At 38.6% G+C, this 15,729-nt stretch overlaps 1 long non-coding RNA gene across 1 annotated transcript; it reads right to left on the bottom strand.

Moving 5' to 3' along the window:
* Positions 1 to 8,332: 8,332 nt before the first annotated feature.
* Positions 8,333 to 15,084, bottom strand: LOC113881944. Its single transcript, XR_003508224.1, has 2 exons — positions 14,644 to 15,084; positions 8,333 to 9,912 (listed from the first exon to the last, which is right to left on the bottom strand). It is a non-coding gene; the product is annotated as an uncharacterized LOC113881944 (long non-coding RNA).
* Positions 15,085 to 15,729: the final 645 nt, after the last annotated feature.

Raw genomic sequence — 15,729 nt, 5'->3', positions numbered from 1 at the left:
GTTGCAGGATATAAAATCAACACACAGAAATCCCTTGCATTCCTATACACTAATAACGAGAAAACAGAAAGAGAAATTAAGGAAACAATTCCATTCACCATTGCAACGGAAAGAATAAAATACTTAGGAATATATCTACCTAAAGAAACTAAAGACCTATATATAGAAAGCTATAAAACACTGGTGACAGAAATCAAAGAGGACACTAATAGATGGAGAAATATACCATGTTCATGGATTGGAAGAATCAATATAGTGAAAATGAGTATACTACCCAAAGCAATTTATAGATTCAATGCAATCCCTATCAAGCTACCAATGGTATTCTTCACAGAGCTAGAACAAATAATTTCACAATTTGTATGGAAATACAAAAAACCTTGAATAGCCAAAGCAATCTTGAGAAAGAAGAATGGAACTGGAGGAATTAACCTACCTGACTTCAGGCTCTACTACAAAGCCACAGTCATCAAGACAGTATGGAACTGGCACAAAGACAGAAATATAGATCAATGGAACAAAATAGAAAGCCCAGAGATAAATCCACGCACATATGGACACCTTATCTTTGACAAAGGAGACAAGAATATACAATGGAGAAAAGACAATCTCTTTAAGAAATGGTGCTGGGAAAACTTGTCAACCACTTGTAAAAGAATGAAACTAGAACCCTTTCTAACACCATACACAAAAATAAACTCAAAATGGATTAAAGATCTAAATGTAAGACCAGAAACTATAACTCCTAGAGGAGAACATAGGCAAAACATTCTCTGACATACATCACAGCAGGATCCTCTATGACCCACCTCCCAGAATATTGGAAATAAAAGCAAAAATAAACAAAGGGGACCTAATTAAACTTAAAAGCTTCTGCACAACAAAGGAAACTATAAGCAAGGTGAAAAGACAGCCTTCAGAATGGGAGAAAATAATAGCAAATGAAGCAACTGACAAACAACTAATCTCAAAAATATACAAGCAACTCCTACAGCTCAACTCCAGAAAAATAAATGACCCAATCAAAAAATGCGCCAAAGTACTAAATAGACATTTCTCCAAAGAAGACATACAGCTGGCTAACAAACACATGAAAAGATGCTCAACATCACTCATTATCAGAGAAATGCAAATCAAAACCACTATGAGGTACCATTTCATGCTATTCAGAATGGCTGTGATCCAAAAGTCTACAAACAATAAATGCTGGAGAGGGTGTGGAGAAAAGGGAACTCTCTTACACTGTTGGTGGGAATGTAAACTAGTACAGCCACTATGGAGAAGAATGTGGAGATTCCTTAAAAAACTGGAAATAGAACTGCCTTATGACTCAGCAATCCCACTGCTGGGCATACACACTGAGGAAACCAGAATTGAAAGAAACACGTGTACCCCAATGTTCATCGCAGCACTGTTTATAATAGCCAGGACACGGAAGCAACCTAGATGTCCATCAGCAGATGAATGGATAAGAAAGCAGTGGTACATATACACAATGGAGTATTACTCAGCCTTTAAAAAGAATATATTTGAATCAGTTCTAATGAGGTGGATGAAACTGGAGCCTATTATACAGAGTGAAGTAAGCCAGAAAGAAAAACACCAATACAGTATACTAACACATATATATGGAATTTAGAAAGATGGTAACGATAACCCTATATATTAGACAGCAAAAGATACACTGATGTATAGAACAGTCTTATGGACTCTGTGGGAGAGGAAGAGGGTGGGATGATTTGGGATAATGGCATTGAAACATGCATAATATCATGTATGAAACGAGTTGCCAGTCCAAGTTCGATGCACAATACTGGATGCTTGGGGCTGGTGCACTGGGACGACCCAGAGGGATGGTATGGGGAGGGAGGACGGAGGAGGGTTCGGGATGGGTAACACATGTATACCTGTGGCAGATTCATTTCAATATTTGGCAAAACCAATACAATATTGTAAAGTTTAAAATAAAATTTAAAAAAAAGGAAAAAAAAATTAAATGAAATGTTCTCAGAAACTTTGAAGTTTAGGTGAATGGTACACTGGATGAATTGCAATTTGTCAAAATCTCTCTTAAATAGTGTTGTCCAGAACTAAATGAATGAGTTCCCATCAAAAGTACACAGTGGAGTGAGCCTATTCCTGCTCTTGCCTCCAGTTCAGCTTTTGTAAAGCGAAGTTCATATCCTGCTCATCTCTATTATCATCACCATTCAGAAACCACGTCAAAGTCTGTCAGATAGTGAACAGTTCCCTTAAGATATCATGACTAATTATTTAAGTATTTAGTAACTTACCATTTTTGTGATATTCCCTCCAGGATACTTCAATAATAAAGAACGTCACTAAAAGGTAGAGTACTTGAATTGCAGGAAAAGTGTCTATGTCATTTACTCTGGGGGGAAATTCTGAAAAAGGTACACCAGATAATTTTCTTATTAACATCCAGACCAATCCCATTTTTGTTTCTACAATAAAGTTTAATTCCACACTTCAAGTAACCTGTAAGTCTGTGACCAAGTTTCAGCCTTCATAGATAGACTTGGAGTGGAGTGGATAGCAGCAACCACTCAGAAAATGATGTGGAATTGAATATCTCATGGTAGGCCAAAGGTTGGCAAGATGCTTCTCCCATGAGTTGTAAAGGATTGCTGAGTGTGTACCCCTCACAATAAATGAGGACTCTGTCAAATTCTGGAGATGCCCTCATCATTTTCCTATATCCTATGAAGTTTAACATGATCTAGGTCAGGTATTGCCTGACAATGGCTCACAGTCCAAATCAAATCTGACATATATTTTTGGAAGATTTGTGATTTCAAAGTGACTTTCACTTTGCTACCTCAATGGAAAAATGAATAGTATTTGTGACACAAAATTAAAAACTCAAATTTTGTTGTCATTCCATTGAACTCAGCTATGCTTATTCATATACCTATGGTTTATAACTGTTTTTTTCACTATAATAACAGTTGAATAGCTTCATCAAGACTGAAATGCAGTGATAGTTATAACTCCCTATCATTTTAAGAGGCTGGACTGTCACGGCATTGCAAAATTTTACTTTATATCTTTGCTTTAATGCCAGGGAACACTAAACATGTCAAAAAAAGAAAAAGAGGGGAAAAAATAGAGTTTGAATAAAACACTTTGAGATACATTAGGGTATGCATTGTCTTATTATTGAGTTACATGTATTTATTATGCAACAATACTATAGCTTTGCTAAAAGATAGTGATATGCACTGGCATTGCCAGACTAGCACTCATTACAATATTTTCAAATTATGGTAAAGCAACCATAAGAAAAATTATAAAATTAAAAATTAAATATCTCATTATAGAAAAGATTTCTTCATGAAAATATAAAAGGAAAATAAGGTTGCACCAAAGAAGGATTTATAACTCATTTCTTAGTCAAGTAAGAGATGCCATTAACCAATGGTAAGTGAGATTAATTTTGTTTGATTGAAGAAGCTAAAGAAATGTGTCCAGACAGAGAAAATAAACTCTCGTCTATTTGTGCTTTGCTGAGCACATTTGTTCAAGTAGTTGAAGATATTATAAAAATATCATCAGTCAATTAAGAAACCAGGGGATTATCTAGTTCTTGGAAATAATGGAATACACATTTTTCCCTATGTCCCTCATAACTGAAGCCCAAAGCAGTATGTGTGTGTGTGTATGTATGTATATATATATATATATATATATATATATATAATACAAAAAGACTCTAAAAGATGTCAGCAATGACATGTAGTGAGCTCTCTCTTTCTTTTTTTATTTTTCTCTTAATTTATCCCTGAGTGGGTGCTGGAGAAACCAACAATCCAGAAATGCCAATGGGTAAAGACAAAGCTTCCCAGATGCTGGTGGTGCTGGTGAAAGTTGCTCAGTCATGTCTGACTCTTTGTGACCCCAAGAACTACACAGTCCATGAATTCTCCAGGCCAGAATACTGGAGTGGGTAGCCTTTCCCTTCTCCACAGGATCTTCCCAACCCAGGGATTGAACCCAGGTATCCCACATTCCAGGTGGATTCTTTACCAGCTGAACCACCAGGGAAGCCCAAATGACTCCTCGGTAAAGAATCTGCCGCCAGTGCAGGAGACACAGGGAATACATGTTGGTTTCCTAGGTCAGGAAGATCCCCTGAAGGAGGAAATGAAGCCTGCTCCAGTATTCTTTCCTGGAAAATCCCATGGACACAAAAGCCTGGAGGGCTATAGTCCATGGGGTGGCAGAGAGTTGGACACGACTGGGTACACACATGCATGCTAGGACAAAATAACCCCCAAGAGAAGCTTGCTCTTTGTGGTCACAGGACCAGGAATGGACAACCTAATGAGATGAAAACTTTTAAGCAATAACTTCCTGACTCCAGCCAAACACCACAGAGAAAACCATAATCCCACTCCTGCTCTTCAGCAAAGACTGAGTAGCCTAGTGGTTCACCATCACTCAGTTAACAATGTGCCCCATCCTGTCTTGGTTGGTGTCAGTGAGGGCAAAGTGGAGAGCTGGAACTTTCATTCCCACTCAGTAGTAGTGAGGTCAGTGCCCCTGCCCTGCCACAGAGTCAGTGGAGATACACAGAAAATAGTAATGAGGTGCCCTCTCTACCAGGTGAGGTACGCTCAGCAGAGGACCAAAGGGGAACCTGAGCTTTCAGCCCTACCCAGCAGCAACAAAGTTCCTTTCTCCTTCAACAATGTTAAATAATGCTAAGTGGGAAACCTCTACTTCCACCTCCACTTAGCAACATGAGATGACATCTTCATTTTCCCATACATGTGGTGCCATTTGAGGCTTGATACAATAGATGATGTAATAAAATACACAGCCTCATAACATAAGGCCCAAGATATCCAGGATACAATAGAAAACCACACTTCATACCTGGGAGAACCAAGAAAATATCATTTTAAATTAAAAAAAAGGCCATACATACCAGCATCAAAATCACAAAGATATTTGTCAAGGATTTTATGTCGTAATCATAAAAATAAGCAATTACAAACTCACTTTTAACAAATGAAAAAATATAGTCTTAGTAAATAAATAGAAGATATAAAGGATAAAATAGAAATTTATGAAATGTAAAATTCAATATTCAAAATAAAATACTCACTGAATAAGCTTAGCAGAGAATGGAGATGATAGAATTAGTCAGTGAACTTGAAGATCATACTATGCTAATTATCCAAACTGAACAATGAAGAGGAAATAGACTGAAATAAACCAATAAAATCTCAGAGTCCTGTGGTGCTATAACAAAAGATCTAATGTACATGTCATTGGGGTCCCAGGAGAGTAGAAAGACTGGGGAGCTGAAAAAGTATTTGAAGAAATAATGACTAAAAATGTCCCACTCTCTCTCCTGCGTGCGTGAGCGCTCTCTCTCTTGCTCTTGCTCTCGCTCTCGCTCTCTCTCTCTCCCTCTCCCATGCGTGTGCGTGCTCTCCTCCCCCCCCACCACCCCACAACGCACTCCTCCACTCTCTTCTCTTTGAGTCGTGGATTCTCCTGCTATCTTCTAAATAAAATGGAGCTGTAACACTGATTTGCCTAAGAGCTGTAGCACGGTTTGTCCAAGACCCGAGAGCTGTGACGCACTGAGGGCTTTAATGTCTGTCGCTCCAAATCTTTGTTGTGACGAGACAAAGAACCAAGGAACATACACTTGCGTGACATCTATGGTGTTGTGACTCTGATTTAACCTGGCTGAAACAACCTCTGTGCGGAAGAGGCCAAGCACAGCAGGAGCCCAACTCAGCAAAACTCCCGAGCTAGAAGCGGAAGGTAAAGAAACCCAGCGCAGGAGAAGGCCCATCGTACTGGAAACTGGGACAGCGAAAAACGAACTCAGCAGAAAGCTCACGTGGTCCAGTCTCAGATTCCAGAAGACTTCCGGTTACGGTCAACCAGCTACAACATGCAGTGCCAGTTCAACAAAGATATAAAACTACAGCCGACCACGGAAAATATCACACACCCTTGGACACCGCTATAAGGACTCTGAGACTTGAGACTAGCAAGAGGGGGAGGCCCAATACCCCTCGCCGTCCCAGTTCAGCAGGAAGTAGCCAGAAAGACCTCGATGCCCCTATTCCCAAAGAATTGGGCCTCCTATCTCTTGAGGGGGTAATGTTAGGTAGGTAGAATAGGGAAAAGGAGTCCAAAATGGCGGTGGCTAAAAGACAAGGAAGGCCAAAGGAAGGTCCGAGAACCAGAGTGAAGACTTCAGGCAGAACAAACAGTACTCCTGGCTAAGCCCAATTTGCATAGGGCAGGCCCAGGTGGAGAAAAAAAAACATATAAAAGGAGGAGCCAAAGCGCTTTCTCTCGGACTCTCTCTCCTGCATACGTGCACGTGCGCACTCTCTCTCTCCCTCCCCCTACCCACGCACTCTTCCACTCTCTTCTTTTTGAGTCTTGGATTCTCCTGCTATCTTCTAAATAAAATGGAGCTGTAACACTGATTTGCCTTAAAGAAAAAAAAAAAAAGTCCCAAATTTGACAAAAGACATTAATGTATATATTCAATAAGCTGAGCAAATAACAAATAAGATAAAACTAAACAAATCCATGTCAAGATACATCATAATCCAACTTCTGAAAAGTAAAGAGAAAAAAACATTATGAAAGTAGAATAATTCTTTACTTTTATGAGAAAAACAATCTGAATTGTATTAATAGTAGATTTCTAATTAGAAACCAGAGAAGTCTGAGGAAGGGGCAGAATATTTTTTAATGTGCTGAAAGAAAATAACTCAATTCTATACTCAGTGAAAACATCCTTTAGGAGTCAAAGGGAAATAAAGACATTTTCAGATTAAAGTAAGCTAAGAGAATGTCTTGCCATCAGACCTGTCCTAAAAGAATGGCTAAATAAAGATCTTGAAATTTAAAGGGAATGATAAAATAAAAAGTCTTGTAACATCAGTAAGGAAGGCAGAACAAGGGAAGGAGTATAAACATGGACAAATATGATAGGTTTTTCTATTCTTTTGAATTTTCTAAAATATATTTGATGGTTGAAGCAAAAGTTGTAACATTATGTGATATGCTTCTCAATGTGCATAGAGGTTATAGTTAATATAATTATAAATGGGGAAAGTAAATGAATTTAAGGGAGATAAATTTTCAAATGCATATTAAGAAGCAGAGACATCACTTTGCCAACAAAGGTCCACATAGTCAAAGCTATAGTTTTTCCAGTAGTCATGTATGGATGCGAGAGTTGGACTGTAAAGAAAGTTGAGTGCTGAAGAATTGATGCTTTTAAACTGTGATGTTGGAAAAGACTCTTGAGAGTTCCTTGGACTGCAAGAAGACCAAACCCTGAATATTCACTGAAAGGACTTACACTGAGGCTGAAGCGCCAATACTTTGGCCACCTGATGTCAAGAGCTAACTCATTGGGAAAGACCCTGAGGCTGGGAAAGATTGAAGGCAGGAGAAGGGGATGACAGAGGATGAGACGGTTGGATGGCATCACTGAGTCAATGGACAGGAGTTTGAGCAAATTCCGGGAGATAGTGAAGGACAGGGAGGCATGGTGTTCTGCCGTCCACTGGGTGGCAAAGAGTGATCAACTAAACAACAACAGCAATAAAGTTTCAAACATCTATTCAAAGTAGTGAAATGTCAGCACCAGTAGTCTGTGATAAAGTATTCATACAGCATGCTGCTGCTGCTGCTAAGTCGCTTCAGTCATGTCCAACTCTGTGCAACCCCATAGATGGCAGCCCACCAGGCTCCCTCTCCCTGGGATTCTCCAGGCAAGAATACTGGAGTGGGTTGCCATTTCCTTCTCCAATGCATCAAAGTGAAAAGTGAAAGTGAAGTCGCTCAGTCGTGCCTGACTGTTAGAGACCCCATGAATGCAGCCTACCAGGCTCCTCCATCCATGGGATTTTCCAGGCAAGAGTACTGGAGTGCGGTGCCATTGCCTTCATACCGCATACTCTCAGACTATTCTCCCATTTGTCTACTCAGAACTCTTAATTTTTGCTTTCATTGTGATGTGAGCTACATACTCAGACTCCTAATATTTTTTCAGAGTCTTCTGACCCATCTGGACCTTCTTTTTCACAACCATTTCTCTTTTTTACTTTTCAACTCTCACTCTGACTCTTAACCATCCATGCTATCATGAAGCTACCTTCCCACCGAAGACCCCATGTCACATTCCAGCTCAGTGGGAACTGGTCATCTTTTAGGCCTTGTTTCCTGCTTTGTGTGCGGCCTCAAACACACCCAGTGTTGGGGGTTTTCTCCCCGGGACTTGGAATTCACGAACCTGAAAGAAGGACACTTGGACAGTCTCTTGCAAGGACTGAGAAGTTTATTTCTGCAGTCAAGCTTTTTTACAGAAGCAGAAACAAAGAGCTTAAAGTATATGGTCAGCAGAGTGCATACGGAGTTAACACATAATCAGTAAAAACATTTCAAGGCCAGCACACTCTAAATGACTCATGGGTTTATCCCACAACCCGCTTTCACAAGTAACATCCCTATTAACTCTTGGCACCGAGCATAACCAAAAGCAGGAGACGTTTTTCTGTCCGCAGTGCAAAGCCGGGTATTTCTGGCCCTTCGCCATTTCCCCAAAGACTTTCTCCTTTTACGGCTATTTTGCACTACGCTTCCCAACATATTTTCCTTTTGTTTTTAAATTAAGCATGGCGGCTGCTAGTTGGACTCCATTGTGGGAAGCGCGGAGTCTTGAGTAGAGACTTCTGTATCCCATAATCAAGGACAAAAAGAGCAGGGTGATTAATACATATATAAAAATATTGCTTCCTGAAAGCTAAGCTCTAACCCTAGAGACCATAGGGTTTTGGTTAAAGTATCATAGAATTGAGTGCTATACAATTCCCTAGGTACCCTAACTTGAAAATTAGCAACTTGTTGTTTCAACAAATTGATGTCTAAACTTGAGTTATTTGTGAGATCCTGCAAATGCACTTTAACTTTATCCCAAGGATATTCAGTGCTATTACAGGGCATGTTAGTCAGACAAAAAGAAGTAAAATTCCAGTGACAATGTATACGTATTTGGAAAGTCAGTTGCTGCACTTAATCTCCTAAGTGGATAACTCATTTGTATCCTAAGTGGATAACTCAGTTTGTAACTCATTAATTTGTGTTTGTAATTGCTGATCTATTTGAGCTTGTCTAGTCCAATTTTCAACAATAAAGAAAGAAATACAGAATCAGTCCAAGGCTCAGTTAAGTTTATGGGAAGCCATAACTCAGATCTTTGTTTAACTAGTGCAATGCTAGCATTGTGATATGAAATGGTGTGATTAAGGCAGGTATACAATGCACATGCAGTACAATTGACAATCTTGGTCGATAAGTCAATATCAAAATGCCCTACAATAAACAAGTACGGAAGGTGAACATATGATTGAATATAGCCAGTACTATTGTATAGGAAGGTATAATTAGAAGGACAAAACATACCCATAGTCCCATAAACATTAGCGAAGTGCTCTAAAGCTGCTGGAATTTCCCAAATGTGCCATTGCTCTGGCCCCACAATGGGGACCACAATCCTGGGTCGTGGGGGTAATAAGCCCCCATTATATCAATTCAGCAATATGTCCTTATCAGTCCAGAAACTTGTTTCAGATTTATGAAAGCCTCCAATGCTTGATCTATTAAACCAGGAGCAATCATGATGTTCCTCTTGCTCTTCAGTGTCTGCTCAGCCTGATGAGTCATGTTTTTCACTTGAGCCCATGTCGGGTAAGGATTCAGACGATGGCGTTTCCTCATTGTCTCCTCCAGGGTCATTGACAAGACCCTTTGCGTCATCTTCATCACTTCCCAAGGGAGTCTGGTCTTGGGGTCCCTCTCGGTAACGGACATAGTGAAGGGGAACTTAGATTTCCTCTCCATCTGCAACGACAAGACCATAACACTTGCCTAGGAGTTGTAAGATTCCTGGCAGCCACTGATTAAATTGCTTATACCATATTGGTGTATTGATTTCTAATTTGCTGTTTTTGTCTTCTGTAAAATGTCTATCTGCACGAGTGTCAGAATTATTTTTTGTTAAGTTTAAAAAATTCAGGGAATAGTTAAAGATAATAGTAATTGAGGGTTCATAGGATAAGAAGTCTATCTCCTCTTCCATATTTCCCCTTTCTGTTTTAGTAAATGAGTTTTTAGGGTGCAGTGGGCTCTTTCAATAATGATTTGACCCTGAGGATTATAGGGTATTCTTCTAATGTGTGTTATGTTCCATTCTGATAAAAATGAATGAAATGAATGCAAGGTGAATGCAGGTCTATTGTTTGTTTTCAAGACAGAAGGAATCCCCATAATGGGGAAGGTGAGTAAGAGTGTGGAAATGGTGTGTTTGTTGGATTCTGAAGAGACAGGTAGTGCCCAGATAAAGCCTGAAAATGTATCAACTGAGACAAAAAGGAAAGAAAACTTTCTTAAGGAGCAGTGAGTGAAATCAGATTGCTAAAGGGAATTAGGTTGTTGCCCCCGGGGATTAATTCCTGAAATCGTAGTTTGTAAGTGCAGAGGGGTGCAAACATCATAGGTTTTAATAATATGTCGTGTTTCAGTGAGAGGAATATGGTATTTAGAGTGCAATCTGTTAGCATTGTTTTGAAAATTAGCATGTTCATCATTGGCAGGTGTAAAAATGGGAGCTATGAGCCTGTCAACAGCATCATTTCTTGCGACCAGAGGGCCAGGTAAACCTGAATGAGCACGTATATGTGCAATAAAGAAAGGTTCCGTGTGAATGAATTAAAGTTTGAGTCTGTGAAAAGAGAGTATATAATTCTTCATCTAGGTTGTATAAAAAGGTGATAACAAAATCAGGAAAAAGGGAAGCAAGGTATTTGGAATCAGTATATACAATGAAGGATAATGGTTGAAGTGACAAAAGAGCATATAAAGCATATAATTCAACTCTTTGTACTGAAGAATAGGTAGTGGGTAATTTCTCTTTGATAGCAGGGCCAACAATCTGCTATGCCTTTCTTGTTGCCATCAATGAAATAGGTAGGTGCATTAGAAATAGGTTGGGATGTAATGATATTAGTTACAATGAATTTAGTACATTGTAGAAAGTCCCATAATTTTCTTTTTGGTAAACGAAATGAGATAACATTTTGAAAATCATTTAATGCCATTTGCATGGTCAAGTTATACTGTAAGGTAATTTGCAATTCCTTTTTTTGTCAAGGGAATGTGTATTGCATATGGATCAAATCCAGTTAAAGTTTGTACATGGTTTCTTCCTGACATAATTAAATGCCCTATTTTCTCAATATATGACATAATTTTTTTAGACTGTTTAGTGTGTAAATATACCCATTCTATTGGGCTATGTTGAGCTATAATTGCAATGGGTGAATGTTCAGTGAGGAATATATATAAAGAAACTGGTTGATCATAATCTAGCCGAGTTGAAAAAGATTGTTGAATGTGTTTCTCCATTAAGGCCAGTTCTTCTTTGGCCTCTTTTGTTAGCTGCCTAGGGCTATTAGGGTCAGGGGATCCCTCTAAAATTTTAAATAGATTTTGTAAGGCATAGGTGGGGATGCCAACAGATGACTGCAGCCAATTAATATCTCCTAGCAATTTTTGAAAATCATTCAGCATGAGTAGAGACTGCACAGAAATTTGAGTTTTTTGAGGTTTGATTTTAGATTCTTCCATAACATGTCCTAAATAATTAAAGGGTGCTTTCCATTGAATTTTATCTGGTGCAACAAGCAGGCCATGATTTTGAAGAGTAGTAGTAACTTCATTGTATAACTGTTGCAAACAGAGTTCAGATTCCATAGAGAGAAGTATATCATCCATATAATGAATTATAAATGCAGTAGGATACTTGTCTCTAATGGGTTGTAATAAAACAGATATGAGATATTGGCAAATGGTAGGGGAGTTCATCATTCCCTGAGGTAGCACCTTCCATTGGAATCTTTTAATAGGAGCCATGTGATTTATAGAAGGAACTGAAAAGGTAAAACGTTTTCTATCTTTAGGGTGCAAAGGTATAGTAAAAAAGCAGTCTTGTAAGTCAATAATAACTACAGACCATCCTTTTGCTACCATAGAAGGGGAGGGCAATCGGGTTGTAAGGGCCCCATAGGTGACATGGTATTATTAACATTTCTTAAATCTATCAATAGTCGCCATTTTCTTGATTTCTTTTTTATTACAAAAACAGGGGAATTCCATGGGGAAAATGAAGGTTCTGTATGAGCTTTTTGTAATTGTTCATTTACTAATTGTGTCAGAGTTGCCAAGTTTTCTTTAGTTAGGGGCCATTGAGGTGTCCATACTGGGGTATTAGATTCCCAATTGAGAGGCAGCAGTGTTAACTCAATGGCCCCCATTAAAAAGGTTCATTTAAAGAAATTGTGGCTTTCGTTTGTTCAAGAAAATCCCGTCCCCATAAATTGATAGGGATATTAGTAATATATGGTTTAAGATAAGCTACAATTTGATTAGGGCCATACATTTGTAAATAGGATGCACTGACAAAAGTTTGTGTGGCATCAGTTTCATCCAATCCTAATAGTCTAGAAGGAGCCATAACCTTAAGCCAATCGAGGGGCCATTCTGCAGCTCTAATGACTGAAATGTTAGCTCCGGTATCTAACATGCCTGTGAAATTATTTCCTCATATGTGTAAAGTAAGCATGGGTTTCTGATGCTCCTTTAATAAGGTGGATAGTGTAGCAGTAAGGTTGGTACTGCCAAAGCTTCCCTGCTGAACTTTATCAGATGCCTTCGTTGGTTTAACATATGGCAAAAGTAATAATTGTGCAAAATGTTCCCATTTTTGTAAGTATGCATTTCCCATTTTCATAACATTTACCATAACATGTATTTCCCCTTCATAATCTTTGTCCATAACACCGGTCAATACCATTAAACCTCTCATTGTGCAGCTACTACGTCCCAAAATTAGTCCCATTGTCCTGGGTGGAATCAGTCTGTAATATCCAGTTGGAATTTTGTGGGTGTTGTATAATTCTATAGTTCCATATCATAAGGACTAGATATATCAGTGCAAGTACTCTTAGATGTAGCTCCTTGTAGCGTCCTAACATTAGGTCCTCCTTTTGCAGCGGGGCTAGAGGATGGCCCCTTTATTAGTTTCCTTGTTGTTTTTGTTGTGCCCCGGGGTTCAAGGTGTTTCCATCCTTATCAAATTTAGAATGACATTCATTCAGCCAATGGAACCCCCTTTTACATCTTGGACATATTCTTGGGGGTCTTTTCTTATTAGAAGTAGTATTATTTTTTTTGGCCTGTGTTGGTAGGCAACATTGTTTTTTCATATGGTTGGGCTTCCCACAGTTAAAACATTTGGTATTAGCAGCCTTTTGTACATTAAAGGTTTCTAATGTTGCCAATTTGCTCTATGGGACATAGATCTGATGTCCCTATATGCTTTCAAATATTCCATAAGAGAGCTAGTCTCTTGAATTGGTCTAAGCATGGATTGGCATTCCTCATTAGCATTTTCAAAAGCAAGTTGTTTTAAAATAATATTTTTTAAAGTCACATCCTTAATAGATTTCTCAATTGCATCCTTTAATTTTCCTATAAATTGAGAATATTCCTCCTTATGTCCTTGAATAATCTTAATAAATGAACCATCAGAGTTAGTGCTAGCAACCTTTGCTTATGCCCTGCAGGCAGTTTCTTTAATGAAATGTAATATCCCAAGGGTAATATTAGCTAATTGCGCAATCATATCAGCCATGGCTCTTGTTCCAGTGTGTATATCATAGGTTAAATTGGCAGGGTTACCATGAGATTGCTGGTCAATCAGCATTTGTTGGGCCTTATCATTAACCCATATTTGCCACTGAAGTAATTGTTGAGGATTTTGAATTATCTTTGCTATTTGAAAAAAATCATATGGCATCCAATGGTCAGCCCATCCTCCGAGAAATTCTATACAGTAAGGAGAAGTAGGTCCATACAGAGTGCATGCTTTCTTAAAGCTAGACAACATGCCAAAATCTAGATTAGCCCAAGTATTTTGGCCTTGGGCAGGTTGATTAAATTGCATTGGGAAAGCGAAAGTGCAAGCAGGCATCTCCCGAGGAGGAGTGAAATGATTAGTACGAGCAAAGTTAGCAATTGCTGTTACAGGTGGAGCAGAAGGAAAAACCTCAGATTTGGGCTGTTCATTGAATGAAATGACTTCCGTTCTAAGCGGCTTCAGTTTTGACATATCCTGTATATATACATCTCTAAGTTGTTTTTCTAAGGATTGTGTCTGATTGAGCATAACATTCTTGTATTTCAAAGCACCTTGCATATCTTGTTCCTTATGCTCATATTCATGTAAAGATTGAATAGTTTTTACTTCCAAATCAACATTATGCCCTTCAATTTGTTCTATGATAGCCCGTATGAGTGACCATGTAACCCTTGCTGATATGCTCGCAAAATATTATTTTTAACCCTTTTCTATATGTCTAGATTGAGTGTCCCCTCTTCTGGGAACCATGAATTGTTCCAGTAAAATATGATAGCAGTCTGATCTCTTGAAACATTAACACCGTTTTGTTTCAAAAAATGATGCATTATAGAAATGAAAGGAATTTTACTGCTATGTTGCCCCATCCTGCTTACCTCTTTCTGCAGGGGTTCATCGCTTTGTTCAGCCTTCCTCTCAAGTCCCTGTTCGGGCGCCACTTGTTGGGGATTTTTTTTTTCTCCCCGGGACTTGGAAGCAACGAACCTGAAAGAAGGACACTTGGACAGTCTCTTGCAAGGACTGAGAAGAGTATTTCTGCAATCAAGCTTTTTTATAGAAGCAGGAACAAAGAGCTTATACGGTCAGCAGAGTGCATACGGAGTTAACACATAATCAGTAAAAACATTTCAAGGCCAGCGCACTCTAAATGACTCATGGGTTTATCCCACAACCCGCTTTCACAAGTAACATCCCTATTAACTCTTAGCGCTGAGCATAACCAAAGGCAGGAGATGTTTTTCTGTCCACAGTGCAAAGCCGGGTATTTCTGGCCCTTCGCCATTTTCCCAAGGACTTTCTCCTTTTATGGCTATTTTGCACTATGCTTCTCAACACCCAGGAGCCCTAAGCCTTGAATATGGTACAGAGGATCATATTCTTGGTGCTGCAAGTAAGGAGTGTGATTACATTAAAAAACAATAAGCAATTATTCTCCTTCCCTTTTGAAATTATGCAATAAATGTGTACATTAGGCACTGTATCACTCACAAGAGCAAAATAAAATGTTACTGTGTTTTCTAGGTAGTCGTGTCAGAAAACCCATTTTCTATGTATTCATTTATTTTGAAAAATGTCATTCTTTTAATATATATATATGTGTGGAACATATGTATATAGAATATTACTCAACCACAAAAAATGAAATTATGCCATTTACAACAAAACAGATGGACCTGGATGGTATTATGCTTGATGAAATAAGTCAAATAGAGAAATAAAAATACTGTATATTTTCTATTATATGTGGAATCTGGAAGACAAAACAAATACACCAATACAACAAAAGAGAAACTGACACAGATACAGAGAATAGCTAGTGGTTACAAGGAGAAAGTAAGTTGGGGGAAGAGGACAGATAGGGGAGGAGGATTAAGAGGTATAAACTGCTAGATATAAATAAATAATGTCCTAGAATGTAATGTGCAGCACAGAGTATGTAGCAACATTATGTAATAATTTAA

Source organism: Bos indicus x Bos taurus, chromosome 23 (assembly GCF_003369695.1).
Source record: "Bos indicus x Bos taurus breed Angus x Brahman F1 hybrid chromosome 23, Bos_hybrid_MaternalHap_v2.0, whole genome shotgun sequence".
NCBI classification, from domain to species: Eukaryota; Metazoa; Chordata; class Mammalia; order Artiodactyla; family Bovidae; genus Bos; species Bos indicus x Bos taurus.
This window is presented reverse-complemented; position numbering and strand designations above follow the sequence as displayed.